This window comes from Sus scrofa, chromosome X (assembly GCF_000003025.6).
Source record: "Sus scrofa isolate TJ Tabasco breed Duroc chromosome X, Sscrofa11.1, whole genome shotgun sequence".
Taxonomy (NCBI): domain Eukaryota; kingdom Metazoa; phylum Chordata; class Mammalia; order Artiodactyla; family Suidae; genus Sus; species Sus scrofa.
The window spans coordinates 79,368,814-79,389,477 of record NC_010461.5 but is presented as its reverse complement, the minus strand read 5'-3'; the positions used below and the strand labels follow the sequence as shown (position 1 = coordinate 79,389,477).

The window sequence follows — 20,664 nt, the reverse complement described above, 5'->3', positions numbered from 1 at the left end:
CCTAACATTACTGTATTGCTGTCTATTTTTTCCTTTAGTTATTAATATTTGCTTTAAATATTTAGGTGCCTCAATATTGGGTGCATATTTTTCATAACTATTATTATCACCTTGATGAACTGACCCCTTTGTCACTATATATTAACCTTCTTAGTCTGTTGTGGCTGATGCTGACTGAAGGCCTATTTTATCTGATATAGCTATAGCTACTCTGACTATCTTTCAGTTAGCTCTTACTTGCAGGGAATATTTTTTTTTCCATTCCTTCACTTCCAGCCTATGTGTGTCCTTAAAGCTCAAGTGAGTCTCATAGGTAGCATATTATTTGAGATACACACACACACTTTTATCCATGCAGCCACTCTGTGTCTTCTGACTGTAAAATTTAATCCATTTATGTTTAAAGTAATTATTGCTAGATAAGGACTTACTATTGCCACTTTATTCACTGTTTTCTGACCGATTTTTAGTTCTTTTGTCTCTCATTTGCTGTCTTTCTTTATGATTTACTTTTTATAGTGGTGTATTTTAATTCCTTTATCTGTTGTATATCTATTATAGGTAGTTACCATGAGGCTTATACAAAACATATTATAGATTTAATAGCCTATTTTAAACTGGTAACAACTTACCTTTAATTGCTTACAAAAGCTCTCTGCTTCTACTCCCCCACATTTTATGCTATTGATGTCACACTTTACATCTTTTTATATTGTGCATCCATGAACAAAGTATTATAGCTATAGTTATTTTTAATACTAAACTTCTCATTTTGTTCATGCATCGTTTTGCTGTTTGTTTACAGGCTTATCTGTATTCTCTTGAATTTCATCAAGTTTATTTCAAATAATTATTCCGAATTCTTTGTCAGGGAATACATAGATCTCTCACTTTTTTGAGGTCAGTTACTGGACCTTTAGTTTCCCTTGGTAATGTCATATTTGTCTGATTCTTCATGATGCCTATAGCCTTGCATTGGTGTTTTTACATTTGAAGGAGTAAACACTTCTTCCAGTCTTTATAGACTAGTTTCAGCAGGTAAATACCTTCTCCTGTTGGTTCTCCAGGCTAATGTGGTTATCTTTGGAGTTACAATCCTGATGTGTTGGAGCTGCATCACAAGGCTATTGTTAGGTCTGCAGTTGGCAGGCTTGTTGCTGGCATCACAGTGGGTGTAGATCCTATCCGATCCCTGGGTGGATGGGATGGCCTCTAGGACCTTGTTCAGTAGGGTAGTTCTTGGACAAGGGTCTGCTTCAGGATCCACAACTGGGTCCTCAGACAGTATGTCTGTTACCAGGTGCGTGGATAAGTGTGGCTCTCACTAGGTCCTTGGGACCTAGGATCCTTTTGGGTCACAGGGTGGGTCCCTAGGCAGGCAGGACTGGCCATGGACTGGGGTTGAGAAGTGACAGAACCAAGTCCCAGGGCAACTTCAGGGTCTCCTGCCAGGATTGAGGTCTGCAGACCTGCCCCTGGAGGCTTAGGTGGGTATCTCCTGCCAGGACTCTGGGTCAGCTGGACTGCTCCCTGACCCTACAGGAAAGGAATGGAGCCAGGTACAGGGTGATTTCAAGATCTTAAGAGGTTCAGGTAGAAGTATCTCTAACTGAGTTCCTGCACTGGCAGGAATGCTTACGAGCTACAGCTACGAAAGACTAGAGTCTGGTAACATGGATGTTTTACAACTTCCAGTTGGACTGAGTTTGGTGGCCTTACCTCCAGGGGCTTCAGGATCACAACTGAGAAAGGTTGGAGCCCATTCACTGGCCATTTCAGGGTCAACAGCCGGGACTAAGGTCTATGGGCTTATTACCTGAGGCTTGGGTGGATGTGACTCCTTCAGGTCCCTTAGTATATAGTGCTGATGACAGGACCCAGGCCATATGAGGAGATAGCTGAGTCCTCTGGGGTCTAGAGCTATTTCTGGATTTTAGGTGGGATCACAGCCAGTGAGTCAGGCATCCAGGTGAAAGTCTGCCTTCCTTTTTTTTTTTTTTTTTTTTTTTGCTTTTTAGGGCTGCACCCACAGCAGATGAAAGTTCCCAGGCTAGAGGTAGAATCAGAGCTGTGGTCACGACCTACACCACAGCCACAGCAACACAGGATCCAAACCACATCTGCAACCTATACCACAGCTCATGGCAACACTGGATCCTTAACCCACTGAGTGAGACCAGGGATTGAACCCTCGGCCTCATGGATACTAGTCGGGTTTGTTACTGCTAAGCCAGGACAGGAACTTCAAGAGTCTGCCTTCTTGAAACAGATTTCCTTGGATGGACACGACCAGCCTTTCATAATCAGCTACCTAGATTCCAAAGCTCCCACAAAGCACCTCTGTCTGTGGATGGCTGCCAAATTTTTGTTGCTGGGGGACATATGTGCAGGGGACCTCTTATTCCACCACACTGCTGACATCACTCCTTTACATTTACTTTCTGAGCCCCTTGTAGCACAGAGGTGTGCTGATTTCTAAGTATATGCACTGTATGTTGAAAAATGTGTGCTACAACATTTATAGTAGCAAAAAATAGAAATGAATTCAATGTCCAAATTAAGGGATTCATGGAGTAAATTATCACATATCCATATACTATTATAATATGCAACCATTAAAAAGGTGAAATATAAAGAGATGCATTAATATATGAAAATGCTTACACATTTAAGTGAAAAAGAGACACAACTGCATATAACGTATAACATGAATAATGTAAAATAATGCACAGAAATGCAAGATAGAAAGAAATAAAATGAAATGTAAATGGTGGTTGCTTCTGGATATTGAGACTATACATATTTTCATCTTTATATATTATATATTTCCAAATTTTCTACAAAGAGTATATGTTAACTTTTGTAATGTAAAACATTCCAATAGAGAAAAAATATATGATGATAGCATATTTAAAATTATTTGGTCAAAGAAAGAAGAAAGGCAAAAGGGAAATATAAAAGATAAGCTAAAAGAGATAATATACTTATTTAGATAATTTATCCCACAAATCCTTGATGAAGATACACAATGTGCCAGGAATATAAACAATCTTAGCCTTTCTTTTTGAAATCGGTGAGAGAATACTTCAGAAGTCCATTTCCATTGTGTTTTGTGTTTTATCTTTTTGAAAAAGGAATCAAACCATAATATTTTAGTCAGACAGTTCTAGAATACTAGCAAGGGGGCAAAGACCAATTTGTAATTCTGTAAGTGATGTCCTTCATGTGGCATGGTTCCCTTTCACAGTCATATTATTCATCATCAAAATCAAATATAATAAGAGCACAAGAACTTCTAGAGAATCAAAGTTTTAAATAAAAATAATATTGATGAGTAAGAATGCAATCATGGTCATTTCTCAGGATGGCCAAATTCTGGATGACCTCAGCAGGAAATTCTAGTAACATTTTTTGGAGCATGCTGAATTTGTCATTTGAGGCCAACCCCTAGATACTGATAGTGTCTGTTCATAGGTTTCATGAAAGCAAGTGGAAAGCTAAAATATTAATAGTATGTCTCTGCTTCTGACAGGGTCATGATGTCTATGGCCCCTCTGATCATGAGACTTAAATATATATTTGTCTCCAGGAAGAGACACTTAAGTCAGAATAACAACACGAAAATCTTTGTGGTGATATTATTATAAGAGATATTTATCTCTTACATGCATATTTGACTATATGAGTTTCTTTTTTTTTAAGAAAGAGATATTACTTTTGCAGGCTCGTTATCACTAAAATGTTTAAATCCTCATGTATCAAGCCAAAATACTAGTACCATACATTTAAAATTTTTTTTTCTAGATTGAAAAATAATCAGGGAAAAGATTTTATTTTAACTCCAGGAGTTGCTTGTTCTTGATCCCAAATAATTTTTCTTTCAAAATTTTACTGCACTGTAGAGTTCCTGTTGTGGCTCAGCAGTTAACGAACCCGACTAGTATCCATGAGGACGCTGGTTTGATCCCTGACCCTGCTCAGTGGGTTAAGGATACAGCATTGCTGTGAGCTGTGGTATAGGTCGCAGATGTGGCTCGGATCTCGCATTGCTGTGGCTGTGGCGTATGTAGTTCCAATTCGACCCCTAGCCTGGGGAGTTCCATATGCCACAAGTGTGGCCCTGCAAAAAAAAAAAAAAAAAAAAAAAAAAAAAATTACTGCACTAGAATAGCTTATCCAGGAAAACAAGATGGTTTCTATATTACAGGTGTAGCCACACAAACAGTCTGAGGTTGAACTATGAAGGCCAGGGTACAGGAACTATTTCTACTGCTTTGTAAAGTTATAATAGTAGAAATACTAGATTTCATTATAAATATTGAGAACTGGATTATGGAGAAATAGATACTTTAAAATAAGATTTGTTCTACTTGTTCCATTTAGAAAATATCAGAACCTATATTAAAAGTCTGACAAGCAAAGCAATTGAAAGTTCAATATACTCTATTTACTGCTATTAATTAAATATCTCATAAATTCCAGCTTACATTTTAATTGTTCATTACTTTAATCAATTATAGATATAAATGAAGCCAATAACATTTACCTATTTTCATAATAATGGCCAAACAATCATAATAAAACTTATCTGGCATCACATTTTCTTCTTTTTTTTTTTTTTTTTGACTGCTGCGTACAGTGGCTTGATGTGGGATCTCAGTTACCAGGCTAAGGATTGAAACCAAGTTCTAACCACTAGACCACCAAGGAATGCTCTTGTATTACATCTTCTTAATCATCAAATTACTACTCAAATTTTACCAAAAACTCCAGTTTCTGGGATGAATACTAGAAGATCTTTTCACCCAAAACAATGCTTCTCTTTTTAATATGGTAGCAGTTTTGTAGCTGAGTGCTATGTTTCCTCACAGCCTTGAACTATTCAAGAAGAGGCGAGCAATGCAGGTACAAGTTGGATCACACAGAGCCTTTTCAGCTACTGTAAACATTTTGGATTTTCCTAAAAGTAATGAGAAGCTGCTGACATAAATGGTATTGATTTAATATAGTAATGATAATAATCTTTAAACACTTTAAAGCTTTGTTCAAGTTTAAATAAATACACTTTAAAAGTTTAAAAAAAATTCATATCCACCATCTCACTTTTTCCTCATAGTCACTATAGGAAATAGGCAAGGTATCCTGATTTGTGATTATCTTATGGATTCATTTATTAAAGTATGTCAAATGTGCTATCAGTATGAAGATTCCACCATTTTTCAACACTGAAACTTCCTCTTTTTTTGACAAGGGGTGGGTTGGGGTGGAGTATTAAGTGGATTAGCCATGGTAGATTTTCTGAGAGGCTTTAACATTTTTAATTACAAATTTTCTCTTCCTTCAAAAAAAAAAAAAGTGGACCATTTTAAAAGAGGCTTATTCTGTGACCTAAGGCTGTCACTCAAATAGGCAGTACATCTTAATGAATGGTGCTAATCGCATTAATATTCCATACTAACATACAAAAGCATAGCATAGAGATATGTTATTAAGAGATAGAGGCTGTAGTTAAAGCATTTCTGTAAATTGCAGACATAAGAGCTTGCAGATGGGAAGAGAAGAAAAGAGATAATGCAGTTGATCAGGGCAGAAGTCGTGTGGAGGTGGGGGTTGAAGAATGAGAAAGTCTCAGACATAAAATAGCCAAAGGAGAGAGTGGAAAACATGCCAGAATGGTACCTAGTTCTTACTTGACGCCAGATGAGCTACATAGAGGTATGTATACATATAACACAGCTCATTTTACCAAGTCTGACTTTCAAAAAGGCTTTTATAATTAAAATCCATCCTTCACAACCCCACATACTTTAAAAGAAAGTAACCAAGCCTATCATTCTAGAGCTATTTTTCCAAGGGTGTTGTAGGTTAAAAATTGTATACATACTTATTCATGGTACACACAGATGTCCCTAGAGTTGAACCACTGTTAAAACAGAGCTATGTAACATGATTTTACAATATTTTTGAGGATTTTTATCTCTTGATACCCATGTGCAAATTCCATTAAGATTAAGGTGTGGATTTATATGTGCTCACCCATGGATGTATATATCTATGTTTTATTGAAATAGAAGGGTCCTATAGTCACTGTTTATTTCCAGTCAATGTAGAATTTGAAGACTGGCATAAAGGTCCTTTTTAAAAAAGCCTAATGTTTATTTATTACCTTTCACCTAGATGCCGCAGCACTCAAGAAACTTGAACTGATATTCACAGAATAACATAATAATCACTTGATCCACTAAAGAAAAAAAAAAAAAAGAAAGCAGCTGCTTTGTAGGCTTAACCATGCAACATAATGCTGAAGACAGAACATGATAAAAACCATAGCCAATTGAAATTGTATAAGCAATTTTAGTAAGTAGAATGTAAGACATACAGCATCATTCAATGCTGAGTATTTTCACAAGCAATGGTAGGAGGTTCTAACCCAGGGCATAAAGGGTCCCTCTAAAGGGCACCATGGGGGGGGAGGACTCATTCAGATATTGGACCCCTTAGCCTTTGTTCCTTTGACTACAGCTCTCATTCCTTGCTTGTCATTTGAGTGGGGATTTAGGCAGATGAAATTCTCTAGGATTATAATAGGAATTGTTTTGTTAAAAGCCTGGTAACCAATTGAAAATCCTACCTTCTCCCACCCCTCCCCAACAATCTTCTTTTGGAATGACCATCAGTTGTTTCACAGGATAAAATACATTTATACTATGTCAAGTTGTTTACCTGCTAGTTAGCCGGGACATATTATACAGTTTTACTATTTTAATTACAAAAATCATAAAACAAAACATACATGCAATAAAGACAGATTATGCAACAAATACCTGTTTTCATATTGCCTTGGGTCTGTTTATGTAAGGGTTTGGCCTAATGCAATGACTAAAACCAGATTTGAATGCTATTATAAATAGGCATAGGCTTTCCTTACATAACCCATATTTATATTTATCAATAAAAGCTGAGACTTAAGGCTTGCTGTAATAACTTTGTGGAGAAAGCAGGGCAAATTTATTATCTGTGATCCCTTCTTTATCTCTCCCTATTACATCTGGGACAACTCTGTAGTACTTAGATGATATGACTAAATCTTATTAGTAGAGGGCTTTTCTATTTTCAGCACAAATCTGGAATTTAAGAATCCCAAAGTAAAAAATTAACATAGAGAATGTCAGGAAATTAAGCAAATTAAAAGATACTGTCAATAGCATGCAGTACTGTCAAAGGACTAATAACTTCAGTTAAATAGTATCAGGAATGTGTACTAGATTTTTGAAAAGTAGATATCAAAGCAAGAGAGACATTTTATGTCAAAGTATAAAAGAGCTTTAGAGCACAATAGCTATTATATTAAACCATCAGTCCTTTGATTATTATTTTATCATTTGCACAGTTGACACATATAGGTACAAATAACAGTAAAAATCTATGAGGTTTTTAAATTATCAGCTTGCACCAGGGCTAACCATGAATCATAACTAGTGCTACCATAAGTAAGATTCATTTCCAACTTAACACATTTATGTGTTTCAAAACTATCTTATTTAGGAAAGTATAATCTACCAAAATTGTTCATGATACACAGTCTTTTCAAAGCAGGCTTATTTCTTTTCATTTCAAAGCTTTATTTTTCCTCCCATGAGTTTTTCAGGTAGTCAGTAATATAAATTACTCATGTGAATTGTTTCAATTAGCTTAAGAAGAATTATAAGTTTGAGAAAAAAGAATTTTTAAGTTTGTTAGCGTAGGAAGAAAACACAACTTTACCATAACGAAATATTAATTCCCTTTTCCTTCTGATGCAGAATCTTGACATTATTAAAGGAGTTAGAAGAGTAGAACACTTTGGAGTACATATTGAATTTCTCACTTTAATAATGAAGATACGGTTCTGTGTAATCTAAAATTAATTTAAAGCTAGCAAAAAAGAAGTAATATTCCACTATCTCTGTTTTGTTCACTCCCATTTAAATTTAACAAGTGGTAGCAGCGTTCTGGGCAGCATGCACAAAAGATTCAAATTAGACATCAAACTTGAATAATTCAAGTTTGCCTCATTCTATTATTTGAATGGGACTAATTTATTTGATAACCTAATTTCCTAAAATTTATTATTCTCTTTATTTATGTTTTGGCCACGCCTGTGACATGTGGAAGTTCTGGGGCCAGGGATCGAACCCATACCACAAGAGTAACCAGAGCCACAGACAGTGACAATGCCGGATCCTTAACCTGCTGAGCCATCAGGGAACTTCAGACTAATTTTTTTATATAAAATTATTTTCTTCTCAATAAAACGTAAAGCTATGGAAAGTGCACTTCAAAAGTGGTGACCATAAATACTATGATATTCAAATTGAAAGCAAATAAAATGACAACTGGATGGGGAAGAAAAGTGGAAGAATCACATAAAAGAAATACTCTGACAGAAGGGGGATAAATGAGGCAACCCTTAGCAAAGTCCTCTCATTCTCTACCCCAAATGCAAGTCAAAAAAGACCTTTTCCTTTGGTAGCAATGTTGTCATATGACCAAAGAACCATGAAAAATATACCAGCGACTTGTTTTCATTTTACCTGCATTTCTGATGTTTTATGGCCTGTGGAGATGTCCTCTGTATCATAGGTAATGCACTGTGTGTCATCTCTAAAGATCACATTCTTATGACTGTATTCACACAGCTCTTCTTTGGGTTATTTCTCTAATAGGAAAAATTGACTTGTAAGTATTCATTTCTACTCTTTTACCCTGTCCCCATTATTCCTGCAAGCTGCATGGTCAACTGATGTGAAGTAAGTTGACAGAGAAACAATGGGCTTTAAAAACATGACCGAAGCCTTCACATCGTTTAGCAGAGTAAAATTCCAGGAATAAAAGAGCTTGGGTCTACCTTAATGCAGGAACTTCCCTGCAGAGAGAAATAGAAAGAAACAAAGGCACGTAATGTCACTGCAGCTGCAATATTTCTGAAGTAGGACACTCAGAAAAGGGCACACACTATTCATGTTTCCAGAAACATTACATTTAATTCCTCTGTGAAAGATTTAGCAGCTTAGTGGGAAGCAGTGGCACACAGGGGGGGAGGGGCGTTGTGGGGGGGGAAGGAAGACCACCACGAAAAAAGAGCACTGTAAGCAAATTTGCTTAAGCTAATATTAGAAAGAAAATATTTCGGAAATGGTTGCATCTAATAATCTCATAGCCTAAGGCTAGAATAAAAGGTCAGAGCTAATTGGTATAAAAGCAGCTTTGGATATATGGTTAGGAAGTGAAATTCTATGATGAATTCTACCCAGTCACTACCCTTTTTACCTTCAATTAGGCCAGGACATGTATCACATGTTATAGAGCCCCGAAAAAAAGCCCAAAGAAGGCATACTTCAAAATGGAGCTTCTTTTCCATTTAAAAAAAGCCACATGTAACTTCTATAGCCAAAGCAAGTAGGGTAACAAAATTTATTTGATGGTCAAGAATGGGAGTTAAGTAGCAGTTTGATAAATTACGCAAAATATGTAACAAAAATGTTTTTGCATAATTTGATGAAAACAATCACAACTGATAAAAGCTTCTACTTTCCAAGAGCTACACTTGGGTACAGGTAAACAGAGAAGCATGCACACTGTAGAATCTCAATTTTACCGGAGTTAGTCTCCAAGTTTTAAAAAAAATTTTTAAAAAGTGAATGAACAGAGGCATATGTTTTCAAATTATTAAAGAAAAAATTAACATATCAATTAACTTATAAGAAAGATGCTTTTCAAGAAAGTTTGTCTTAAGTGCCTTAGTAATAAAGAAAGCTCCTTGGAGTAGAACTTAATTATGACCTGTTCCCATATAATCTAATATTTTATTTGAATGAATTTAGAGAGGAAAAATTAAAAAATACTAAACCTGCCAAACTACTTTTGAAACCCAGAACGTCTTCCTTTTCATTGAACACATTCATACTTGTCATGCTGTAAATAACTATGCATTGTGGTTTGAGGAATTTTTATGAAAAGGTATTTTTGGTTTTCTTTTTAAGAGTGTATACTTTTTGAGAGCACAAAGATCATGTAGTCATTTAACAACTGTCTACACCAATTGATGCTTTATTCACAATCAGGAGGCATTTATAAATTTCAGCAGTGATGAGATCATAAAGGCTGGGAGCCAAGAGTCCCTCCAGGAATGTTTCTCTGTCCTTTTCAAATGTCCCTCATTGACCCCCTTCCCTGCCACTAAGATTGGGAACAATTTGCAAAAAGTCAGAGAGGGTTTATTTGGAACAGTAAGTACGGTCAGTGAGGGGTTTTTGTTTATTTGTTTTCCTAAAAGAGACAAGATGCTGAGATTTAAGAGGAGTGAAATAGACTCCAAACAATGCTGATACTATTTTATTTTCCCCCTTCCCCCTCGCGCTTAGTTTTTCTTTTCCACAGCTAATGTGTGGAATATTAGATTGGGACAATGGAGGTGAGAAATAGTGTTGTGAGGGAGATAAATTGATAAAACAGGATTCTTCTGAAGCAGCACAAGGAAAGTGAAGAAAGTGGTGTACAAAGGGCTCCAGAACCACAAAGTACGGTAAGTCGGAAAAAAAAAATTAAGAAACTGGAAGCATAAGGATAATGTATAATGCAAAGAATCTGTGTGGACAGCATTCAACTTGACCATAATCCTTTTTCAGTACTTTGCATCTTCCTCTGCCAGGAAGTTTCAGTTCTAAATGAGCCATGTAAACAGATCAATACTCTTTAAGGCAAATGAAAAAAAAAATTAAATTGCTAGATGTGATCCTTTTCTTCTCATTTGCCCTTCCCAATCTGATACCACATGAATTCAACATTTAAAATACCCTCTAATAATTTCCTAGAAGTTCATTATGCTGGACTTCATTTCTAAATTTATTTTGCATCTTAGACCATTACCCCATTACCTCTTGGTACCTTCATGTTGTAGGTTTTTAGGACTATTGACTGAATTTGTTTCAATGTTCTCTCTATGTGCATGAGAGTTCATTGAAATATGGACCTTAAAATGAAATCTACATACTAGAAAAGTTTTTTTTAAAGTCCTATTTCTTTTCAATTCAAGAATACTTAGGTTTGATTCCGATTATCTATTAATGACAATAAAATGAAATCTACAAATATTATTCATAAAGCACAGTCATCTCTCATGATCTCTGCCACATAAAATAATACTGATATGGATAAGTAACAAGGTCCTACTGTATAGCACTGGGAACTTATATTCAAAATCCTATGATAAACCATAATGTAAAAGAACATGAAAAAGAATTTATATATATATATATATATATACATATATATATATAACTGAATCACTCTGCTGTATAGCATAAATTAACACATTATAAATCAACTATATTTCAATAAAATAAAATAAAATAAAAATAAAAATAGTACTGATATAGATGACTGAGATGAAGTCATAAATATAGCTAAAATAAATACTGGAGTATCCACACAAAGCTATAATGCTTATCCCTTTCGGTACAAATTTCACTTCATAGGTTAACTCCAAATATATGAAGATAATCTATCAGTTTATTGGGAAACAAGATAAACATGAATACTTTTGATTAACAGCTATAAGGCTGCTAAAAATCTAACAGGAATTACAACTGTGCAAGAAAGATGAAATCCATGCACAATAGTATTAACTTTCCAAACAACAGCATGAAAAATCATATCTTTGTTTTTGTGTTTTTTCATTTCTTTGTGTCCAAGATATACATTGACTTTCTGAAACCACTGCAGAGTTGTGAATAATGCATGAAAGAAAAAAAAAAATCCCTGTTTGCTGTCCAGAGAGTACTGTACTGCTTGCTGTATACTACATCTATGCAAGACAAACAATAGAACAGACCAGTAAACCCAGAAATCTCAAGCTAAAACCTTCCCAAGTGGAAAGGGAAAATATCATCCTGGATTCTAGAGGTCACTGAAACAAACAGTTCAAATCCTTAGAATACTCCTACGTACTAGATAAAAACCCTTAAACTTCAGAAAGCTCTGTCCTCCTGAGGAAATCTGTGAAAAAACTGGAAAAACAATTACTTATTCAATGTTATTCTAAAGAGATTCACTAATTTCTGTCCACTTCCTCTATCTTGTAGAACATATTTGCAAAGACTGATGAGAAGATAAATAAAATCTAAGCAAAAGGCAGTTTTCAATCTATTTTTCCTGTGTTTTCTTTAGCAGCATTTAGGAAATTTGCCCTCTAAGTAATAGGAATAGAACAAACTACGATTTGACTTGAGAATGACAAAGAGGCAACAGTCAAATGTAAGCACAATGGACGCAAGAATAAGAGTAATGGCATATAGTTATAGTTTGTTTTTTATAAAAACTCAGCATTTTTCTTCACTTGTCAAGCCTAAACATAAGTGAATGGAAAGGTCATGTGAAGGTAACATACATAGGATATTCGAGTTTGTCCATAAAATAAACTCAGCTTTAATAGAATTCCATTTATAGTGATGCAAAATGGAATTTCTATGTCCTGCATCCCCCAAATTTCAAACTTGAGAGAAAACTTTAAGTACAATATATTGAAAAGGCTTTCATGTAGATTCAGAATTTCTTGTGGATATTTGTGAAGTATTCAACAAGCATTTATCAAAAGTATATACTATACTGAAATATGGGCTGGGTGCTAAAAATAAATCACAATCTTAATAGTGAGGTATAGTTATAGGCCTTGTAGTATTTTAACACTTTGTATCATCAATATCTTTAAGAGAGTTGACACTGAGCATAACCTTAAAAGGCTTCCTGGAATAGGTGAAGTACAATATTAGGTTTAAGGTGTCTGGGGCTCATAATTTTGCAAATGCAAGAGAATACCAATGAATAATAGAAGAACTTGAATCTCAAAAGGGTATTACAGAGCCTTAGATAACCACTGCCCTCTGCTCTCCTTCTTTATCCTTCTGCTCCACTCATTTTATTTATTTATTTATTTTTGTCTTTTTGTCTTTTGTTGTTGTTGTTGTTGTTGCTATTTCTTGGGCCGCTCCCGGGGCATATGGAGGTTCCCAGGCTAGGGGTTGAATCGGAGCTGTAGCCACTGGCCTACACCAGAGCCACAGCAACGCGGGATCCGAGCCGCGTCTGCAACCTACACCACAGCTCACGGCAACGCCGGATCGTTAACCCACTGAGCAAGGGCAGGGACCGAACCCGCCACCTCATGGTTCCTAGTCGGATTCGTTAACCACTGCGCCATGATGGGAACTCCTGCTCCACTCATTTTAACAGACACAAAGAAAGCAAGGCTCAAATTGTAATACACAGGAGAGGTGTGTACAAAGTTTTCATAAAAACTGGGAGATGTGTACAGAGTACATTCATTTCCAGGTCAATCTACCTGTCTCTGGCCACTGGGGCAGCAGATGGAATCCAGCTGGATGGGAAGCAGAGTTTATAATTTCTTATCCCCGATTAAGAAAATTTTCAATAATATATTACCAAGTCCATAGGAGAGAAATAAGCCTATTATCACAACCACCAATTAGAACAATTATTACCCTTTAGTTTTGAAAACAATTGGTTCCCTATAAAATTTAAGATACTTATAACAGTCTGATAAATACCTTGTCATTTAATATAGTTACAAGTGCACAGAGTGTCTGCTCATATTAGAACAGTATCACACACCTGACATATAGGGTCCCATTTATCCCTGAACCGAAGGTTTGTAAATAAACAGGTGGTTGTGTGAGCTTAGCTACCAACATTAGCATGTCTGACAATTTTTGACATGGAATTAAAATGACCAAGAGAAATTTACGGCTGAATAATAATTTCTTGTCCTAACTTAGCCCATATTCTAATATCTAAAGCAAGCCTCCTAAATTCATATTCTCGTAAAAATCAACTGAAATTGACCTTATCTCCTACTGGCTTGCAGAGATCATCAATGAAGAAATTGGCGGCAGAGCTGATTATATTGTGTAAGAGAACAGACAAGCAAAAGTGATTGAAATTTCTATAGAGAACATCATCAGTGCTCGCTTAGAACAATTTTGCATATAAATAGGGCATAAATGGTCTGTGTTCAATTTATTCTCTAGTTGTCAAAGAATAATCAAGGATAGACTACATAGCAATCTTCTGTTTCTAGCCTCCCTAATGCAAACCTTGATCTTATTAATCAATACATGTTTATGTTGGTCCCCAAAGTAAAATTTAATTTCCATAAATAAAAAGAAAAAACAAAAAATTAAGTAATACAGGTACACACTTCATTATAATATTCATATGAAGTGATTAAAAAAAGGACACTAAATTAAATGGACTTAAAATTAGTAGCATTTTAGAACTCAAAGCATCTACCTCACTCTCATCCATCCAAAAATACTCTCCTAAAACTGTTTTTGCTAACGTCACCAGTGAATTTCTAATGGTTAAATCCACTGGATCCTTTCCAATCTTTATTTTATTGGCCCTCCTGGCAACATCTGATGCTACTCAGCATTTATTTTTTGAAAAGCTCTATATCCCTTCAGCCTAGGTGATATACCACACTAGCTTTTTCTCCCCACTCCTTCATAATCAACTCCTTCACCTGCTCTTTCATGTGCTTTGGCTTCCAAGCTAGTCCCATAAATTGGTAGTTCTCAACACTTGTGGCACATTAAAATCACCTGAATTACTTTTTTAAATTGAAAAATAGTTGATTTACAATGTTGTATTAGTTTCAGGTGTACAGCAAAGTGAATCGGTTATATCTATTCTTTTTCATACTCTTTTCCATTATGTTTTATCACAAGATATTGAATATAGTTCCCTGTGCTACACAGTAGGTCCTTGTTGTTTATCTATTTTATATATATATTAGTGTATATTGGAATCACTTTATTTTTTTAAATTTTTTTATTTTTTTGTCTTTTTGCCTTTTCTTGAGCCGCTCCCGCAGCATATGGAGGTTCCCAGGCTAGGGGTCTAATCGGAGCTGTAGCCACCGGCCTACGCCAGAGGCACAGCAACGCAGGATCCGAGCCGCGTCTGCAACCTACACCACAGCTCACGGCAACGCCGGATCGTTAACCCACTGAGCAAGGGCAGGGACCGAACCCGCAACCTCATGGTTCCTAGTCGGATTCGTTAACCACTGCGCCATGACGGGAACTCCTGGAATCACTTTAAAACATACTATTGCTTAGGCTTGGACACTATAGATTTGGATTTGATTGCTTCAGAGAGGAACAGATGTGGGTATTTCTTAGAAGTACCTCAAAGTGATTCCAGTATGTAGCCAGGGCAGAGAACCAGTGCCACACATTTGTTTTCTCCAGGGTTCTCCCTTTGTCCACTCCCTTTGCTCTACTCATTTTTCCCAGATTATTGTACCCATTCTTGTATTTTTAACTGTCACCTGAATGTTGGTCAATTCATCAAGATGCTAGCATTTACCCTCTAGTTATTGCTAAGAGATAACCAAGCTAATACTATTGGGAACACTAAGTGGCTGACCTAAGGATTATTTGTTCCTTTTGGTCTCCTTCCCTACCTCCACTTCTAACCTGTACTTCTACTCAGTTCAACTCAAGAATACCCTTCCTTCACTTCCCAATCTATTCTCTCTATATTTGAGCCACACATCCTTCATTGTAACTTATAAGACTAGAACTCTGCATTGGATAGCTATGAATTGCACTCACACAACAGATGAGAAAGCACTTTGTTAACTGTAAAGCACTAAGCATACTGAAGTATTTTAACTACATCACACAGTATATGCTCAACAATACAGTTGAATTAAGAGGGGGAAATGCCATACATACAGAAGTGAAACTAGGCATAATAATTTAGGACTGGCAACTCCATTCAAGACATTTGAAAGGATCTAGAGTTCCCTGGGAGAATCTCTAGAAGAGACAAAAGTTCTCTTTTCATTCTCTAACTACATTCATTTCCTTCAAGCCCCAACATTTAAAGTACAAAAGGCATTCTTCCTTGTTTAATCCATAAAATTCTTACTCTTGACCCTCACAGTTACTGAAACTGCTTGGGAAAAGAACAGCTGTTACCTGCTAGTTGACAAACCCACTGTTCTATTTTCAGTCATCATTCTGCTTACTTAACTCTCTGTAGGATGTGACCTTGCTGACTTTCTCCATTCTGAAATTCTCTCTGCCCTCAGTGTTTCAGGCATCACTTTTTACTGCTTCTCTTCTTCCCTTTCTATTTTTTTCCTCAGTCTCCTTTGGTGATTCTTCCATTTACCTCTTAAATACTATAATTCCCAAAGGCACAATTCTTGGCCTTTATCTCTCATTGGACATACGCTTCTTCCTCTGTGATCCCAGGGTTTCTATAACCATAAATATGCAGATATCCCTGAAATCAGGGGTGTGTGTGTGTGTGTGTGTGTATGTAATCAGATAATCTTCTACTTAAAAACCTCTGCTGGCTCTTTGTTGCAACAAACTTTTAATCATTGCCACTGTATCCTCCCATGTCGCCACTGAATGTATTTGTCATCATTCCCCGTTCTCCTGACAAACTACTATTCATCCTTCAAAACACAGTTCAGGTGCTACTTTCATCATGAAAAGTTTCTTGAAATCTCTAGGCAGTTAATTCCTCTTATAGCACTTTATCCATACTTACAGCATGTATTTTGTGTATAACCCTGTCTTCCCCAGGAGATGCTGAGTTCTTGAGGGCAAAACCCATGCTTATCCAACTTCGCCCTCCAGGGTTCTAGCACTGTTGCCTGTCTTCTAGTGTTTGGTCAAGAAATGGTTGGATGAATGCCGTGTTTTTGTTTACTTATTTGCATTACGTCATTTTCCTTTACTAGATTTGGATTGCACATTACAATATAATAACCATACTACAGACAAAATGAGGTTTGGTCAGCTAATCTAAGATTCTAACACTTACAAATAGAATTTGAGGAAGATCCTGGGAAAGAACTCATCCTAGGGGAGAAAGAAGTAAACATATTGGAATGAATGATCAGCTTGACTTAGTAATTACATAGCCAAAACAAACAGAGATCCCCACCAGAACTTGTTCATCAAAAAAGGAAGATGAACTGAGGACCACATGGGATCGGTCATGGGCTTGTCTTTGAGCCTTGCTGTATGGGGCCAAATGCAAGAGAGATCAAGAGGGCAGTAACCTAAACCTGAAAGCTGTTTTTCTAAGAATGTCTGTAAGACCTTGAGGTATAAGTAGTATGCTAGCTTAGTGCACTGATGGAGTATCACACTAAATGCAGAGGCATTTCCCCCCACTTTGCCACTGACCACTCCCCAAGCTCTGGCATAGTGAAGGCAGGGGAGTGCCGGCTGCTACAGTAAACAGCAGGCAGGGAAATGCACAGTATTACAGGTGAAAGCAGAGGAACAGTGGCGAGTGACTGTGTTTATGAAATGCCCCCACTCAGAACATCTAGAAACACTTTAGAGGTCCCTCCTAGGCAGCTGAGGTCCTGAATGTGTATGTGGAGGCAAGAGCCATGACAACTTGGGTTTTAGTATTGATATGAGGTAGAGAGGCCTAACAAAATGTGGGTTTTGTTTTGCTATTAAAATCTTTTCCGTCTCTGTTCTCAAATGGTAGATTCTGCCTTCTCATTTATACTGTTATCTTGCTGATCCATAAAACTAGTACCATGTGTTTTTCCTGGTGTTCTATCAAATTTAGTTTTATTGCTTGCCCAAAGCCCAATTTAGTGTGGGTTTTGGGGGTTTTTTGGTTTTGTTTTGTTTTTTGCTGCACCCATGGCATGATGCAGAAGTTCCCAGGCCAGGGATCAAACCCACACCACAGCAGTGACAACAACGGAACTTTAACCATTAGGCCACTAGGGAACTCCCTCTGTGTGGTTCTAAAACAAAATTACATTTATTCTGTTTCCTGCTTTCAGTGCTTCACAATGCTTCTCTTGTGTGTGTTTTTCAATGTCTAGAACTATATATCAAAATCTACTCATAGCCAAGATAGCTAAGTTAGGTATCTATTGATTTGCTGAGAAGTCTGTTTATATTTATTTACAGTGGGAAAAAAAAGGAAGAAATGGAGTTGGTTGAAAAAGAAGAAGCTGTTCTAACCACCCACAGCTATTCAGAAATAAAACAGATGTGGCATTCTGTATTTATATTTTAAGTATGGTTTTCACTCCTGCAAGGTTTTTCTTTATGTGTTTCTTTTTCTTTCAAAGCTTACCTTTGATCTTAAAATGACAAAGTCAGGAATACTGATGGGCGATTCTTTACAAAGTAGATTGTAAGCATATGGGACTTATTACCATAAGAGCTAACAAAAGTTGTAACAGAGGGTCCAGATATATTTAGCAAAAATCACGGACGATGAATCCATACTAGATAATTAAGGAAAACTGAGATGCTCCTTTTACCCACCGAACTTCTAGAAAACATAATCTTCATTCTAGGGAACGCAAAGGTGAGAGGGCTGCACACGATTCCTGTCTCATTACGGCATGTACAAGATTGCATCGCATTTTTAATCATGTAGATTTTATTCATGCTTTCCCAAATGGTATGTGAGCTCCTTGAGGCAAGTGTTCTGTTTGGTGTTTGTCCTCAGTACCTAACCCAGGATGTGATGCTCAGGGGGCATTCGAGAGAATTGTGTAATTGTTGAATGAATACTCTCTATCCCCCCCACAGCCTTACCATCTATCCACTTCTTAGTCCCCTGCCTTCTGGCTCCCAGTACCATTCCAATATTGAAAAGATGCTCTTAAAATGTCACTAGAAAGCTCCCAAATGGCAAATCATTCTTCTTTATCCTTTTTGATTCCAATGTACCATATACCACTGTTGCAAATACCCACCTTTTTAGCCTTCCTTTGCTCCTAGTACAATAATGTCTTAATTGTCCCTACCAGCTACTCTTCCTGGTTAATCTCTGCTAGTTCTACTTTTAGTCCCCAAGAGGAGGCATTTTCAAGGTTCTGGTTTTGGATGTCTTTTCTCTTAATAATCCTTCTAATAGTCTCTTCCATTTTGAACAATAACCAGAAATCTCATTAGCTCAACCTTCTTGTGATAAAATCTACTTCAAATTTCCAAGAAACTTCTGGATATCCTGACCTCAATGCTCTGTTACCACTTTTAGTTCCACTTGCCCCCAACCAAATTTATTTTCTATCACCTTTTCCTGATTTTTCTTAATAGTTTTCTCTCATAACTCAACTGTCCTCCCAGCTAATTGAAGTCAAAACTCTAGGATTATCTTTGACTCCTATTCTTCTTATCCTAAATTAAGTAGAATCCTAATTCACCACCTACACCCCTAGAAATGAAATGTCCTAATACATAGCTTTGATCATGTTCTTCCACTGCTTAAAAACCTTCACTATATCCCCATTGCCTAAAGAATGATATACTAACAACAAAGCTTCTTGTTCTAGCTACTCTATGGTGAAGCATCAACCTATTTTTCCAGAATTATCTCCATACTTTTACACTTTATAGAACATATTTTCTTACTAGCTATACTATGCCATTCTCCCAAAATTCTTTGGACTTTCTAAACTGTTAATGATTTTTCATTAGACTAAGGCGCCCACTCCAAATCCCCACCTCCAACTCCTGCTAAAATCCATACTCATCCTTCAAAGCCTTTTCCTCCATAATTTTTTTTCTGATATATCAATAAGGCATAATATTTCTCTCCTCAGATCTATCTATCTATCTATCTATCTATCCGTCTAATGTTTTTATGGCCACATCTGTGGCATATGGAAGTTTGTAGGCTAGGGGTCAAATCAGAGCTGCAGCTGCAGGCCTATGCCACAGTCATGGCAACACTGGATCCAAGCCACATCTGTGACCTATGCCACAGCCTGTGGCAATACCTGATCCTTAACCCACTGAGTGAGGCCAGGGATTGAACCTGCATCCTCATGGACACTGTCGGGTTCTTAACTCACTGAGTCACCACAGAAACTCTAACACCTCTTGTATAATGCCCCTTAGTCTCTGCCTTGTCCTGTAGTCTTTCTGTATTCATCTTTGCTATAAAACACAAGGATCTTTTTTTTTTTTTTTTTCTTTTTGAGCCTTACCCATGGCACATGGAAGTTCCCAGGCTAGGGGTCGAATGGGAGCTACAGCTGCTGGCCTGAGCTACAGCTGCCAGCCTACGCCACAGCCAGAGCAATATGGGGTCCAAACCACATCTGAGACCTACATTGCAGCTCAAGGCAATGCAGGATCCCTGACCTAATGAGTGAGGGCAGGGATCAAACCTGCATCCTCATGGATACTAGTCAGATTCACTTCCACTGGACCACAACAGGACCTCCTAAAACACAAGGATCTTATGACTAAGGAAATCTTACCTATTTCTGCCTCTTTCATCATGTCTAGCATAGTACCTTTCATAGAACAGAGGTCCAATAAATTAAAAATGTTGAGGGGCTCATTTCCTAATATCTGAGTTGACATCAGCAAAGCCATAATCTGGGTTGATAGTCAGCCAGTAAGCATTGGAACAACCATAGTGCCTACCTGTTGCCTATGCATGTTCTGAATGGCTGGGACCCACACTATACCAGTTATCAATATTTTTAATATTTTCAATATAACTGCTGATGTGATCATCTCCCTAAAAATGGCTTTTGGTGCCTTTAACTGAAACAGCACACTCAACTACATGGGCTAGAGGTAG

The 20,664-nt window shown here is 36.9% G+C and overlaps 1 protein-coding gene across 4 annotated transcripts in view; it reads right to left on the bottom strand.

Moving 5' to 3' along the window:
- DIAPH2 (diaphanous related formin 2) overlaps positions 1 to 20,664 on the bottom strand; it is a 918,057-nt gene that overhangs the window by 130,964 nt on the left and 766,429 nt on the right. The window contains exon 28 of one of the 4 annotated variants that reach the window (XR_002340795.1): positions 8,574 to 8,698. The exons of the other annotated variants lie outside the window; for them this stretch is intronic. The gene's annotated coding sequence lies outside the window, so the exon portion shown is untranslated. The remainder of the gene's footprint in view (positions 1 to 8,573; positions 8,699 to 20,664) is intronic. 4 annotated transcript variants of the gene reach the window in all.